Raw genomic sequence first — 14,741 nt, forward strand, 5'->3', positions numbered from 1 at the left:
TCTGTGAAACATTAGACTTCATACACCCCAAGAGTCCTGCACAGAGAAATGTAAATCAAAAAGAAGGGAGAACAGAATTTTCCCTACAGTGAAATGACTCTTAGCATTACACAAACAGACTGAAACAGAACTTTATATCTACTATTTTTTTTTCATCTTCTCAGGATCACTGTGGGAAAATAACTTACTCTATCAAGTTGAGTTTACCTTTGATTAAAATTAGAACTATGTTCTTGCAATCTTCTCCCTTTTCATGTCACTTTTCCATGACACTGCTCGGAAAGATAAAGCTCACATATAAAGAGACATTTTTGGTATTGTGTGGTTGTCTGTAGAACCTCACAGATCAATGACAGTTAGTCAAGGACATTTCCAGGCTACTTTATTAGAATTTATCAATCTTCCAGCAGAAATTGACATTAACATGGGTTATGCCAATGTTTGAACACCTTAATTCACCAGACTCAGTTATGTTTTTACTTTTCTGTAGGTGCTACTGCTTGAGATGTCCTTGCTGTTACTGGGATCAGTAGCAGGTAAGAGATAATATTTGTGTGGAGCTGGGAGAGGCACACTGGGGTCCTTTCCGGAGGGATGACCCTAGACTGAAGTCACAGGGAGAGTGGGTAGCAAAGCAAGAGGCACGGGATTAAGAGCACAAGGGACTGGACTGAGGTTGCCATAGAAACTCCAGAATACCCTGTTCAATTTGAATTTCAGATAAAAAAGAAATAATTCCAACACAAAACATGACATACTTATTTTTTAAATAGTTTTAAAAGTATTTTAATTAACATTTTAATTTTTAACTTGTATTTCTATTATCTGAGCTAGCATCCCTAGCTTGGAGTTAAGGAGAAAGTTTGAATCTTGCTTTCCTCACCTAAGACTCTATTAGGCTAAACAAAATCATAACCCCTCCATGCTTCAGGATCTTATCTGTAAATGAGGACAATGACAACACCTTTCTTATTTAGGTAAAATAAGTAAATCATCTGGCCCACCCTCTGGCACATGCCAAGATGATCAGGAGTGCAGCCCCCAAGGCAGAAACTACTCTTCTCCTGTTGTTGCCCTGGATGTCATCGTCCCCCAGAACCTTTCTTTTGAGTCGTCATTTTATACAGTAATATGCCAGCCTATAGTTGTGTCCAGGTGTGGATCTTTTGTTTGATTGTGTGTGAGTAGTTTCTTCTTAGTAGGAGCCCAGGATGGTCTTCAAGTATAGAATAGGTATCTTCTGCTCAGCCAAGGAAGAGACAGGAAATTTTGGTTTTTGCATGAAATCTAACCCCCTCCACTCAAAGTACAAAGCCAGACAGTGGCTGCTAGGAGTCAAGGACCTACACCCAAGCCTGGGAACACAGAGCCACTCCATTCCTGAACATCAATGGGCCAAGAAGACATCTTGGGAAGCTTACATAGTGTCTGCCTGGGACTGAACAGGGCCATGACATGAAAAGTTACGGTCCCCTGGGCTGGAAGTGAAGAGCAGCAGCCAGATGTATTATCTTTTGCAGGTGCTTTGTGAATGTGTAAGAGGGAGTTTGGAAATTAGAGAAAGAAAATCTGTCAAGCAATGTAATTTTACTTAAAAAAACATTTTTAAAAAGCTTTCTAATGCTATAATGAACTAATGTCCTGGAAATCATTCTGGGTTATTGCAGGAAGTGAAATCTGCTACAATAGACTCGACTGCTTCAGTGAAGCTGCTCCATGGGGAGGAACCATGATAAGACCCTTGAAAATGTTACCCTGGACCCCAAGTATTGTCAGTATCCACTTCATCCTATACACTAATGAGAATCCAAGCAAGTATCAAATAAGAACACTCACACATTTTCAAGGCTTAGTTCTGTTTGAAATTAATAAGGATAATGAGGGTACATCTTTACTCCATTTTCTGCTTCTGTAGTAAAGTTTCACAGCCTAAGCAGATTATTTTACTGTTATTTGGTCTACAGTTCTGGAGGTAGGGAAGCCCAAGATTGAGGGTCAAGACCATGAATGTAACTAGTGAGAACTTTCTTGCTGCACCATAATATAGTAAAAGGTACCACATGCTGAGAGAGTGTGCAAGAAAGAGAATAAATGCACACTTTTATGAGGAGCCCATTTCTGCAGTAACTAACCCAGCCCTGTACTAACAGCCTCATTCATCACCTACTGTATCTGTCATTACAATGGTAACTAAATATTAGCATATTTTTAGAAAGGACATTAAAATCATACAATTTCATCCCTATTTTCCCCAAAACTCATGTCCTCCCCTCAAACAAAATATATTCTACCTCGATACCCTTAAATGTCTTTACTTGCCCTGCATCAACTAAAAAACTTGAAGTTCAGAGTCTTGTCTAAGCCAAATATAGGTGACACTCAAGACATGATTCATCCTGAGGCAAATTTCCTCAGGCTGTGTGAACCTCTGAAATCAAAACAAGTCGTCTACACCCAAAGTACATTAGTACAGCAAGAGTGGGGTAGACTTTCCTCTTCCAAGTGGGAGAAATATGCAAGGAAAAAGGAGTTACAGTTCTGCACGTGAGTCTCAAATCCAATAGTGTTAATAACACTAAGTCCTGAGACTACTATAATCTTTTACTCCATGTACCACCTCCTGGACACACATGGTTTTCCTGGACTCACTGCTCCAATATCCTCTTAGGTTGGTGTCTTGTGCTGACAGTTCTTCTAGGCTGGTGCTGCACGCTAGTAGCTCTACAGCTCTGATATCTCAAGGTCTTCTCCTATTTCCACAGCTCCTCTAGGCACTAGTGTAGCAGGGATTCTCTGCAGTGCTTCTGCCTCCACATCACATTTCTGCCTGGGGCCCTAGGCTGTCCACAACACCCTTTGGAATACAGGAGAAAGTACATGCCCCACTGTGCTTGTATACTGTAAGCCTGAAAACTTAATACTCCATAAATACTACCAAAGTTTGCTGCTTGCACTCTGCAGAGTGGTAGCCTGAGTCTCATGTGGCTTTTGAGTCACAGCTGAAGGGCTGAGGAGCAGGTAAAGCACAGTTCAGATACTTGAGCTAATTCTGGGCAGCAAACCATGGACAGTGTCCCAGGCTTGTCCCCAAAATCATTTTCCATGTAAAGCTCCAAGTCTATGATAGGAAAAGCAGACTCAAAGATCTTTGAAATGTCCTTGGGGTCTTTCTCCCATTGTGTGGATGAATAGCATCTGGAGTCCTTTGATCCATAGCAATCTCCTTAGCAAATGGGTAACAGCAAATTGGTCATGTACGTCATTTGCTCTTCTAAAGACACCTTTTTAATCTGCCTGTTCAAGCTACAGATTTTTCAAATTCTATTGTGCTTTTCTTTTAATTATAAATTCCATCTTATTTCTTCTCATACCTCACTATATGCAGGTAAAAGTAGCCATGCCACAGCCTGAATGGTTTGCTTCTTGGGTATGTCATCTGACAAATATTTTATGCATTGAATTTAAATTCTATATTCCATAAAGTCCTGGAACATGAATATAATTTAGCCAAGTTACTTGCAAATGTATAACAAGGATTGCCTTTAATCCAGTTTCCAACAACTTGTTTCTCATTTCCATCTGAGAGCTCCTCAGAATGACCTCCACATATTTTTAGCAACTTTCTTGTCCTGACTAATCTCCATGAAGTTTGGAGTCTCCATGTAGACTTCCTCTACAGCTATTCTCTTTCTTGGAGTGCTCACCACTGCAGTCCTTAATGTTCATGGAAAACTTTTTCTAGCCAACTCTTTCATATTCTTTCAGCTTCTACCCCTTACTAAATTCTACAGCAGCATCCACATTTTCAGATATTTGTTATAGCAGCAACCCTATTTCTAGGACCAATTTTCTATCTTAGTCCATTGCCTGGTGCCGTACCCAAATACTACAGGCTGGATTAATTATAAAAAATAGAATTTACTTTGCTCAAGATTCTGGATGCAGGGGAGTTCAAGATTAAGGATCTGAATCTGGTGAAGGTTATTTTGTTGCATCATAACATGGAGGAAAGCTTCATATGGTGAGAGAGAAAGATAGAGAAAGATAGACAGGGGGGGGGCGAGGAGACAGAGAGACAGAGACAGAGAGATCTTTTCATCCAGAATCCACTCCTACAAGTAGTAACCACTTCCACAGCAATGGCATTAATCCACTCGTAAGTGTAGAGTCCTCATGACATAGTCACCTCTCAAAGGTCTTGTCACTTCATATATCACTATGGCAAATAAATATCAATATGAGTTTTGAGAAACATATTCACACACTGAATATTCAAGTCTTCGAAGGAAAACTAATCAGATAATGGAATTTTCATCTTTTTAAACCTTCAGGAAAATAAGTATACGTATTATTTTGTGTAACTCTTACAAATGATCCATGAACTTCATAAAATTTTTGTATTACTTCCATGATGTCATTAATAAACATTCTAAATACATTAGGGTGCTATGGTTTGAGATGGCACCACTAAAACACAAGTCAAATTTTATTTGCTATTAGGGTAATATTAGCAGAGAAAATTGTTAAGAGAAGATTGGGCCAAAAAAGCTTTCACCTTCAAAAATAGATTAGATCATTATCATGGGAGTGAATTCCTGATTAAACCCAGTTTGGTTCTCTGTCTCCTGCTGATTTAGCAATCCTCATTCCAACAGGATGATGTAGGACCAAGGCCTGCTCCATCCTCTTGGACTCCCTAGCATATAGAGCCAGGACCCAGTAAATTTCTATTGTTTATAAATTACTCAGTCTGGAGTGTTCTACTATAGCACTAGTGAATTTAAGACAGGGAATTATAAAAGAAAAGACTCCCCATATCACACACACACACACACACACACACACACACACACACAAACTCCCACTATTACACACATTTATAAAATTTCCCAGTACAATGTATATACCAAATTAAATGTATTTTGTATATATGTCTTAGTTACTTTTTACTCATTATTGAGACAAAATACTTAACACCTAAAGTTAGGGAAATGAAGGTTTATTTCTTACAGGTTGGAGGTTTAGTCTACACTCAGCAGGCTCCAAGTGGCAGGGTGGCATGGCGGCCGCCATTCATGCCCGGCTGCAAATAGCAAGGCACAAACCTGCAAGAGAGACACATCCTCTTCCTGCCCACACAATGTATCCTGGCTCCACCCCTGGGCGGATGAAACACTCACAACACCAATCCAAGCTCTAGACAAAGAACCAATCACAAGTGCTAGATGTGGTCATGTCTATGATTGCATGAGGCTTGGGGCGAGGCCACAGGAACACAAACCACAACAATATGCATGTATGTATACACACACATACACGCACACACACACACACACACACACACACACACACACACACACACAAAGACAAAGACTCCATTACGTAGCGACAAGATTCATATCACCAATATTATAGCATACATGTTATCTTGAACAACTACAAAAATGTTGTGATGACTGGAAAGAAGTAGCTTCATGATGATTAGCTTTGATGTAATGAGAGGATTCTTTTTTTTTTTTTAGAGCAGAATATATTTGTTGAGAGAAAGAAAGCTTCTATCTGAGAGAGAGACAAAAGGGGTCTTGAGTGGGTTGCCCAATGAGAGAATTCTTATTCATGAAGATCCCAAATGCCAGAAGTTTTCAGCTATCTATCACCTTCCTCCGTGTATAAATGATTCCCAAGGATACCGTGAAAATTTTGATTGAAACGCTTGTGGCTCCAAAATAGGAACTTGTTGCCGATGCATCAAAGGTCAGAAAGTCTAACTTTAGAACAAATAGAAAAACCCACTTTATTATCCATGGATTCACAGACAAGGCAGAGAAAAATTAACTGGCCAGTATGTGCAAGATAAGCCCTGGTAATCTAAGGTAGGGTTCTCTCATGAGTGAAAATTAACGATTAGTCAGGACCTGGTCTCAACCCAAGAGGGCAAATGCTGGGCACCAGCACACTAGAGGATCTTCTGACCCTCTTATGAAGGTACAAGGGAGATCCAGGAAGTAGTGACTAGTGGAGAGGTCCTGGGATGATCTCCAAGCAATTGGATGGGCAGGCATGTGGTGGCTTCAGACACTGGATGTTTAATAATTAACATAGAGTCATTGCAGAAATGTACAGCAGAAACTGGCATACAGGTGCACCCAAGCTGATCATGGCCCCAGTTTGTTCATTAGCTTTTAATTTTCTGAAGACCTAAGAGATTTCATTTGCCCAAACTAACTCTCCTTTGATTTTTCACTTGTTACTCTGACTTCCCCTGGTGGCAATGTCTAGGAAAACCATGATAGCTTTAATTTCTAGCTTCTGTTGTTTCTTTAGCAATGATCTTATTTCTTTAATTTGTTTTTGGCTCTGTTCCCAGGGGAAACCAAGATTTACAAGACAGAAAATCAAATAGAATTAATTTTCCTTGTAACTGGTAGTGGTTGAAGAGCATTATTATTGATTCATTTACTTCAGTATTTATTCATAATTTCATCAAATTTTTGTGGCTGCTGTGGTACAAAGCTGCTCAGAAAAAGACACTAATGCCCTCCTAAATCCATTCATTTCTGGCCTGTTTCTGAATCATGCTAACAGCAGAACCAAGTCCCCAGAACACATAGGCTGATTCCAAGGACAAATAAGCAGGCTAGAACCCATTCACTTTAAAATCTTGAATAATCACTAAAACCACAGCTTTCTTTTAAAATAAGTTTGTTGATTATTGGCTGGGAGTGGAGGTTGGAATAAAAATGGCTTCCTGCACAGCAGTGGAGGAAAGAAACATGATTCTTTTCTTTTTTTTAAGAAAAGGAAACAAAAAAATACATGGAGAAACATGATTCTTAACACAAAGGGAATATGTATTCGTTAGACACAGATAATTTATTTCTAAGAATCCAAAAGCAGATATGTTTTAAATGAATTTGGCTTGGCTCTAACACTTTTGTGTAACTGTTAATATTAACAAGTTAAATTAGCTATATAGAGGCCTAAGATTCTAGTCCTGACTCTGTGCTTAATTTAGCAGGACATTCGTAAATTCCCTGCTTTGAATTCTTCCTTCTACAAAATCAGAATTAGGAGATGTTGTTTAAGAAGGTGTCCTTATTCTCTAATTCTTTTGGAAAAAGTTAGGAATACAGTATGTATAACCACACACTCAAACAATTTCTCCCAGGACCGTATTTCATGAATCTGTAGTTGAAACTCATTACAGAGACTCGCCAGTAGCTATCCGAGAGACTATGCTTTTGTATAAAATAACTTCAGTGATGTTTAACACCCATTAAAAACTTCAATTAGGCTTTTCATCTGGAAAAGCTTGCTCCTTTATATTCAACATGTTTACATATGCAAGGAGTCCTAATAGTCTTTCATTTGTCTACTGACCACCTATTGGATGCCAGGTATTGTTCTAGGTATGGAGAATTCCTGTGAAAGAGATAGGCAGTATTCTTGGGTGCATTCTAGTAAGGGACATGGGAGTCGTATGGTATACATGGTGCTCTAATAAGACAACTCGACCTCCAGGAAAACAAGGCAGATACATAGCAGCAACTATGGAGTCTCTCTGAGATACCCCACTTAAAATCCAGGAATGGTATGGGGCGAGAAGTCCTAAGCAAGGGAAGATATACCCTGCTGACCCAGGAACAAACTACACTAAGAGAAACCAAATGGAAATGCAATCCCAGTGCTATAACGGGAACAGATAAGGTCTCAGCATGGAAGCTGGAGCCCGTGCCACTGGAAGCCATGATTTGAATTTCCTGCAGCCACTGCTGCATCCCAATCAGCACAGCAAGGACAGGCGTGAAAGCTCTGAGAGTGGGAAGTGGGGAATGGAGGTGAGAGTGGGACTGGCTGGGAGCTCTGCATCAACCTGCAGTGAGTGAGCAGATTGGGGACCCTTCCATAGAGTAGGAGGCTTCAGCAAAGGACATACTGGGAATGGGCAGACTAGCCAGAACAGGTTGTTGCAGTTACTTCAGTCACATATTCCCCTCTCAAGCGGGATTGGTGGGGAGTGCCTGGGTGTCACCCCTGACTTAAGACCCAGTAGGCTAGCCCAAACCAGGTCCCAGCACCTGGAGGTGCACACTAGCAGTGAAGCCTGGAGGGGCAGGCCCAGCAGAGGCTGCCCAGGTCTGTGTCTCTCTAGTACAATGTAGTGTGAAGGAACACCTAGCCGGCACAATTCAAACAAACTGCAACTGACAAAGAAAGAAACTGGGCCTCCTATATACACTTGTATGGAAGGAACAAAAAATATGGGAAGAGGGAGCAACAAGAAAGGGTCCTCAGCCCCCAATCCTGAGAAACATGCAATATCAGACATGGCACCAGTAGACATAAAGTAATATCTCCAGAGCCTCATAGACCAGTTTAAAAATGAAGTTATTAATGACCTAAAGCAAGATATAGGTAGAATAGTTAGAGAAATGCTAAACACCACCCAAGAAAAAACAGATGGTGGAATGGAAGAACAGAAAAAAAGGGGAGAATTGTTTGATGGAGAAAATAGAAAAAACATAGAGTGCATGAAGTAGGTTCAAAGAGATTACCAGGAAACTAAAAACTCTATTGAAAGCTAGCATAACAGCTTGAAAGAAACTAAGGATAGATTATCTGAACTGGAGGGAAGATATGCAATGTGGGAGCATGAAATGAAAAACTTCTTAAAAATAACAAGAAAACAAACAGCAATAATACAAAGGCTAGAAGATGATAAGAGGATCTATAACTTAAGAATTAAGAGCATAAAAGAAGTAGGGACGCAAACAAATGGACTACAAAAGCTATTCACAGAAATAATCCAAGAGAATGTCCCTAATTTAGCAAAAGGTAAAGATACTCAGATGTATGAGACATATAGGACCCCAGCCACCTACAACCCAAACAGAGCTACACCCAGGCATATAATAATCAAAATTCCAGAAATCCAGTATAAGAACAGAATATTAAAAGCCATCAGAGACAAGAAACAGATCACTTACAAGTGAACATCCATCAGAATTACAGCAGACTTCTCAGCACAAACCATCAAATCACGAAGAGTATGGGGGGAAATAATTCAAGCTTTGAAAGATAATAACCTTCAGCCAAGATTGATATATCCTGCACAACTGTCCCTGAAAATCGATGGAAAAACAAAGTGCTTCCAGGATAAAGAGGAACTAGGAGAATTTGCAACCATCAATTCAACTCTACAGAGAATACTGCAGGATATTCTAAAACAGGAAAATACCAAGATTCCAGAAATAGTGACAGAGAGGCCACAATGAATGGAGCAGAAAGAAAAATGAAGAAGACAAACTGACAACAAACGACAGAAAAAGAGCTCAACAGAAATGAGGCAGAGAAGATTGAATAGTATGAACAGCTATTTTGGAGAAAACAAGACATTATAATAGCTAGTGCTGATTTAGTATCATCTTGTTTTGAAGTCCCATCAAGATTTATTCTTCTGTCTCCATTGGTCTTAACAGGTTGTATCTTATTGGATTTTATTATATGTGATAATATAAGCAAAAACTTTTATAGACAAGGAGATTATACAGAAACCATTGTTCATTTTCTGTTAGTTAGCTCTAAATACCCTGTAATAATGTCATTCTCTTGAATGGTTTTACATTGTCTGGATATGTTTGGTGCTCCAGTATACGAAGTTATACTCAAAGATTTCAAGGAAAGAGTCACTATGGTAACTACTTTTATGTCAGGATATCTTGTGGTGAAACACTATTTTGCTTAAATGGTTGTTTTGACCTGCGCTGTTTTGTTGTTATGCCCTCTTTTATCTCAATCTCCTTTTTTTAATTATTTACTTTTTTATTTTTATCTTTTTAATTAAGGGAAAAATAAATAAAAAATAGCAGGATACATTATAGTAACCTACTTTGATTTCCTATTAACTTGATTTGAAACCCTATATTGCCCTCACCATCTTGTTTTGACTGATTTTCCCCTATTCTGCTTAGCTTGATAGTACCAAGTTCGAAAGTATAGGCAACAACTGTGAAGACAATAAGATTCATTATGACGACCATTCTGGTTGACTATTATCTTCTTCTTTTAAAGTCCTGTAATGTCTCCAATGTTTTGGTTTTATTCTTTACTGTTTTGTTCAATTTTATTATAACTGATGATATAGGCAATTCTTCTTAAGATAGCAAGAGGCAGTATGGTAACCATTGTTGATCACCTTGTATTTTGTTTTTACATTATCTATTATGTCCATCCTTTTGATTTGACTGACTGTTCTGATATGTTGCATTTGGTTTTACTCTCTTCAAAAAAGTAATAAGAACTGTGGGAGCAATAAAACCCAAAATATGTAATTGTCATTGTACAAAAGAAAAGAAAGTGCTCTAAAGGTTATAACTGCATATATGTTTAAATGTCTAAGATAGATAACCATATTACTGAGTTTTGTTGGATCATTGAACAGGACAGTTTGCAGTTTCACTGTTTGAAAGTCCATTTTATGTGCTTTAATTTTGTAACTTGAACAACTATTTCTAAGATGAGAATATGTAATCTATTAACTAGTGATTTCTTACTGTTTACTTTTTAAATTTTGTATTACTTGTACCCTTTTTCTGTTTTTTTCTTTTTCTCCTTAAATAAATTTTTTTAAAAAGACAACTCATTATACTACATCTTTTGCATTCCTCTCTTAATCAAATGTCTGTGTATCTGTTGCAATAGGAATCCCAAGAATCCAGTTTCCATGATGACCCTGTCTCCAATTAGAGCCACTGTTAAACTTAAGAAGGGATTCCTTATTTATTACAGACTAGGTGCTTGCTTATAGCTTTGGTGTTAAGAATGATATGATAAGGCACAGGTGAAGGTGGGAACTCATTCTAGTCCTCAAATGAGTTAATTAGTAACTAATAAAGGTCTTCAGTTATCTCCTTCCATTGTGTCTCTTCCATTAGAACATGTTTCAGGTGGGAAGCGTAAATTGTTTATGTATGGACTGGAAAGGTAGCTCCTGAACTGAATATACCAAACCCCACAGAACATCTCAGTTGTGAGTGCAGAAGTGGCCTATTTTGTTAATGTCCTTCGGGTAACAACTTTCAGAATGTTTAAAAACCCAAGCACATTGCTCTCTGGGTTCCCTTTCCCAAAGAAAAACTAAAGATATATTGGTACAGGGAAGGCATCTTTCTCATAGAAACTTTTATGGCTTGCTATAGGTAAAGCCCTTCCTACAACTGTTGCTTCTTGAGTGTTTTCAGCTCAAAGGCATTTATGTCAAAGAGACTTATTTTTATGTGGCATAGGCTGGTTTCCTTCACTTTCCAACAGTCTCAGTTGGGATACTCACCTCCCAACATCCATGTGATTGGCCACAGCCTGGGTTCCCATGGTGATGGGGAGGCTGGAAGGAGGACCAGTGGGGCCATTAACACATCATAGGTTGGTCACAAAAGTGAACACTGTAAAATAAGACTCTAGGCCGCTTGTATAGGGTCCAAAAGGAAATATGGGAGAGAAGTTTGGTGCAACCTGCTTGTATTTTGTCCTTTTCTGAATTGGGCTGCATGATCATAAACACTACCTTGTGGATTTTTTGACATTGACCCTTCGTGTAACGTACCCTCTTTAAAACATATATATTTCATGTGTTTAGAATAAGAATTAAAAATATCCAGGAAGTCTGAGCATCTATTGGGAGGATGACAGCATGCAGTATAGCAAATAAGGGGGATTTCCTTCTGCCTGTCTTTGAATTGTCTTTGAATTGTTCTCACTGTTTTGTTCTGTTCTGATTTTGCTTTATTTAAAGGTTCTTTTTTGATAGGTTTTATTCTATTTTGTCTTGGTTTGATTTTGCTGTACCTGATGGAATGGACAACTACTGTGAAGATAACAAGATATACTATGGTAGCTATTGTTGTTTTCCTAGTATCCTGCTATGAAGTTCTGTACCAATTTTGCTGCTTTGTTTTAATTGACTTTGTTGGATTTTTATCATCTTTAAAATAAAAAAAGAATTAAGAATTCCAAAGACCATTTTTATATTTACTGCCACATGGTCAGGTATTTACAAAAGACAAGTTTCGTGAATAGAATAAATATTAAAAGTGAGAGAATAAATACAGTCTAATTTACACAGTCAAATATACATAATTAATTTTATTCTACTTCAACAGGAACAGCTAATGAGCCCCAAATGTCAACAGAGCTGGGGGAAATGAAACATAATCAGGCTTGCATGGGCTACCAATTTTTGGTACCACTAATTAGATTTAAAATGTTATTTTACAAATGTCACACTGGCTGTATTAGACCAGTGGAGTCATGAATACTGTACTCTAAAACAACCCTGTAATCTTATGAGAAGGCTATTGCTACTGTGTCCTGGATCTAACACATGACTACTTCAGGGAAGAACTACTACTTTTCTCTTCCAAGTTCCTGTTTTGACCTAGTATTTCTCTTTTTAATTATTTGGATAATTTGGTTGCATTTGGAGTGCTGGGAGCATCTGGAATATCTGTCCACTAGTTTGCTGAAAAGAAGGTCTTCTAGAGCATTCTTTCCCATGGTTTGTAATATTCATCATAGTGTACTCAGTCAGGCACCAAACTGTTTCAAGCTGTAGACTCAGTGACTAGGAAAGCCAAGATCTTTGCTCCCTTGGGAGATTTAAATCCAAATCCTCTTTTCACTCAAGCAGCTTGCAGTCCAATGTCCCTCAGGGTCTGTATCTTTTCTGGTGATTGCTGCTAGTGAACAAGATTCTCCCATAAGTAGAGGTAATGTCTGTGGTTAGGAGAATATTCATTGATAGGATTATTTCCAAAAGATGAGAAGTATAAAACAAAAGAAGCCTTTATTCTAAGAACACAGAGAGAGAGAACCAGCACCCCTGACCGCTGGAGTCCAGCTTTCTCTCTGGCAGACACGTGGCATCAGAGGTATGTAAGTAGCCTCGGTTTGGGGTGAAACCTAACGGGGCATCAGTGATGCATGGGTAGCCCATTGGTCCTAGGTTTTGATAAGTTTCCTGGGGCAGGGAAGATGATGTCATAGGTAAATTCCTAGGGGTGGGGGAGATAGGCGCTTCTTGGTTCCGATTGAGCCTTTTCTAGTTACAGAGTCCTGTCTGGGCCAAACCCTTTCATATCCTGTCTTATGATTATTATTATGAAAAGGGGTGAAGATTTCTCTCTTTAATACTTCCTGCTGGCAGGGGGCACTGTACTGGAGTCTAGGGGAGTTGACGGGGTGACGGTTGATGCCCAGGTAGACGCTGGTGCCAGGTGTATTAGCCAGGACAACTTCACTGGTGAATGCACATATGTTAGACTGGAAAAACAAAGAGGCGTGATGTTATGAGGAGACATGGCACTGTCATATTTAAGGACCCAGGTGAGGTAGAGGGAAAGGTGCCTTTAATTTTAGACATGTCATTATATCAGGATGACGTTGAGGTAGGATCATTGTCACAGTGAGGTAGAATTCTGAAAATTAAGTGTGAGGTTAGGAGAAATGATGTTATAAGTGGTGATTACTCCCCCATCTGAAAGCATGAAAGTTAAGAGGGTAGGTGTGTAAAACTTGTCTCTGGTCCAGGAGTTGAACTGGAAAAAATAGGGGGAGTAGGAAAGGCGGGTAGCTGTACCAGTATAGGGAAGAGGAGAGCTTAGGCTCTCAGGGATGTCACGCTTAACCAGAGAGCTGAGGGTAGAAAGCACTATGACAGTCATCGCATAGAACATTATGAAGATTATCTTATGCATGATGTGGGAGTCTTTGGGAAAGACTGTCAAGAGTCCTGCTGTAAAAACGATCATTAATAGAACATAAGAAATTAGGAACCAAAGTGGATAATGAAACATGACTTAGCCTGTTACTGTGGCTGCGAGGCCTTCATGAAACGGAGATGGGTGGGTGACAAAAGATGAGATGACCACTCAGAATGATCAGATTTAGGGCTGGGAGGGCACCTGTTAGCCTGAGTGATGTGAAACCAGGATGGGAGTCCAGCAACTTTGACCGCTGGAGGGGTAGCCAAGTAGACCAGATAGGGGCCACACCACCTTGGTTGTAGTCCTGTGGATTTAGAACATTTGAGATAAATTAGATCTCCTGGGGATATGGGAGGATCTGGTTTGGCTTCTCCAGAGGGTTGTGGAAGGCAGAGATCAGCATGTTGTCACAACAGGTGTCGGAGGAAGGAGAAGACTGGGACATAGTCAGCCAGGGGAGGGAGATTTTGGGGAGTAGGAAGATTGTGGAGTAAGAATTGCCTGCCATACATAAGTTCAAAAGGACTTAAGAAAGTAGGAGCCCGGGGAAGTGCCCTGAGCTTGGCTAAGGCTAAGGGCAAAAGTTGAGGCCAAGGTTGGTGTAGTTCTAAAGTGAGTTTTGTAAGGTGTGAGGCCATTTGCCTTTTCTACTTTTCCTGAGGATTGTGGATGGTATGGGATGTGTAGGTGCCAGGTAATGTGTAAGCTCGAGGATACCTGTTGAGTGATCTGAGAAATAAAGGCAGGACTATTATCTAACTGAATACTCTGAGGTAGACCAAACCTTGGAATGATTTCTTGTCATATGACTTTGGTAACTACATCAGCAGTTTCCCTGGTTGTAGGAAAGGCTTCTATCCATCCTGAAAAGGTACAAACAAAGGTGAGAAGATATTTGAGAGTCTTGTGGTGGGGCATGTGTGTAAAATCTATGTTCCAGTCCTGACCAGGAGTGTGTCCTCAAAACTGATGGGTAGGAAA

At 39.4% G+C, this 14,741-nt stretch overlaps 1 pseudogene; it reads left to right on the forward strand.

Moving 5' to 3' along the window:
* The first annotated feature begins 505 nt into the window (after window positions 1-505).
* The window catches only part of LOC100722224 (pancreatic triacylglycerol lipase-like), a 33,832-nt pseudogene continuing 19,596 nt past the window's right edge, over window positions 506-14,741 (forward strand).

This window comes from Cavia porcellus, unplaced genomic scaffold (genome assembly GCF_034190915.1).
Source record: "Cavia porcellus strain 051 isolate PalLab524CR breed Dunkin Hartley unplaced genomic scaffold, mCavPor4.1 scaffold_2, whole genome shotgun sequence".
Taxonomy (NCBI): Eukaryota; Metazoa; Chordata; class Mammalia; order Rodentia; family Caviidae; genus Cavia; species Cavia porcellus.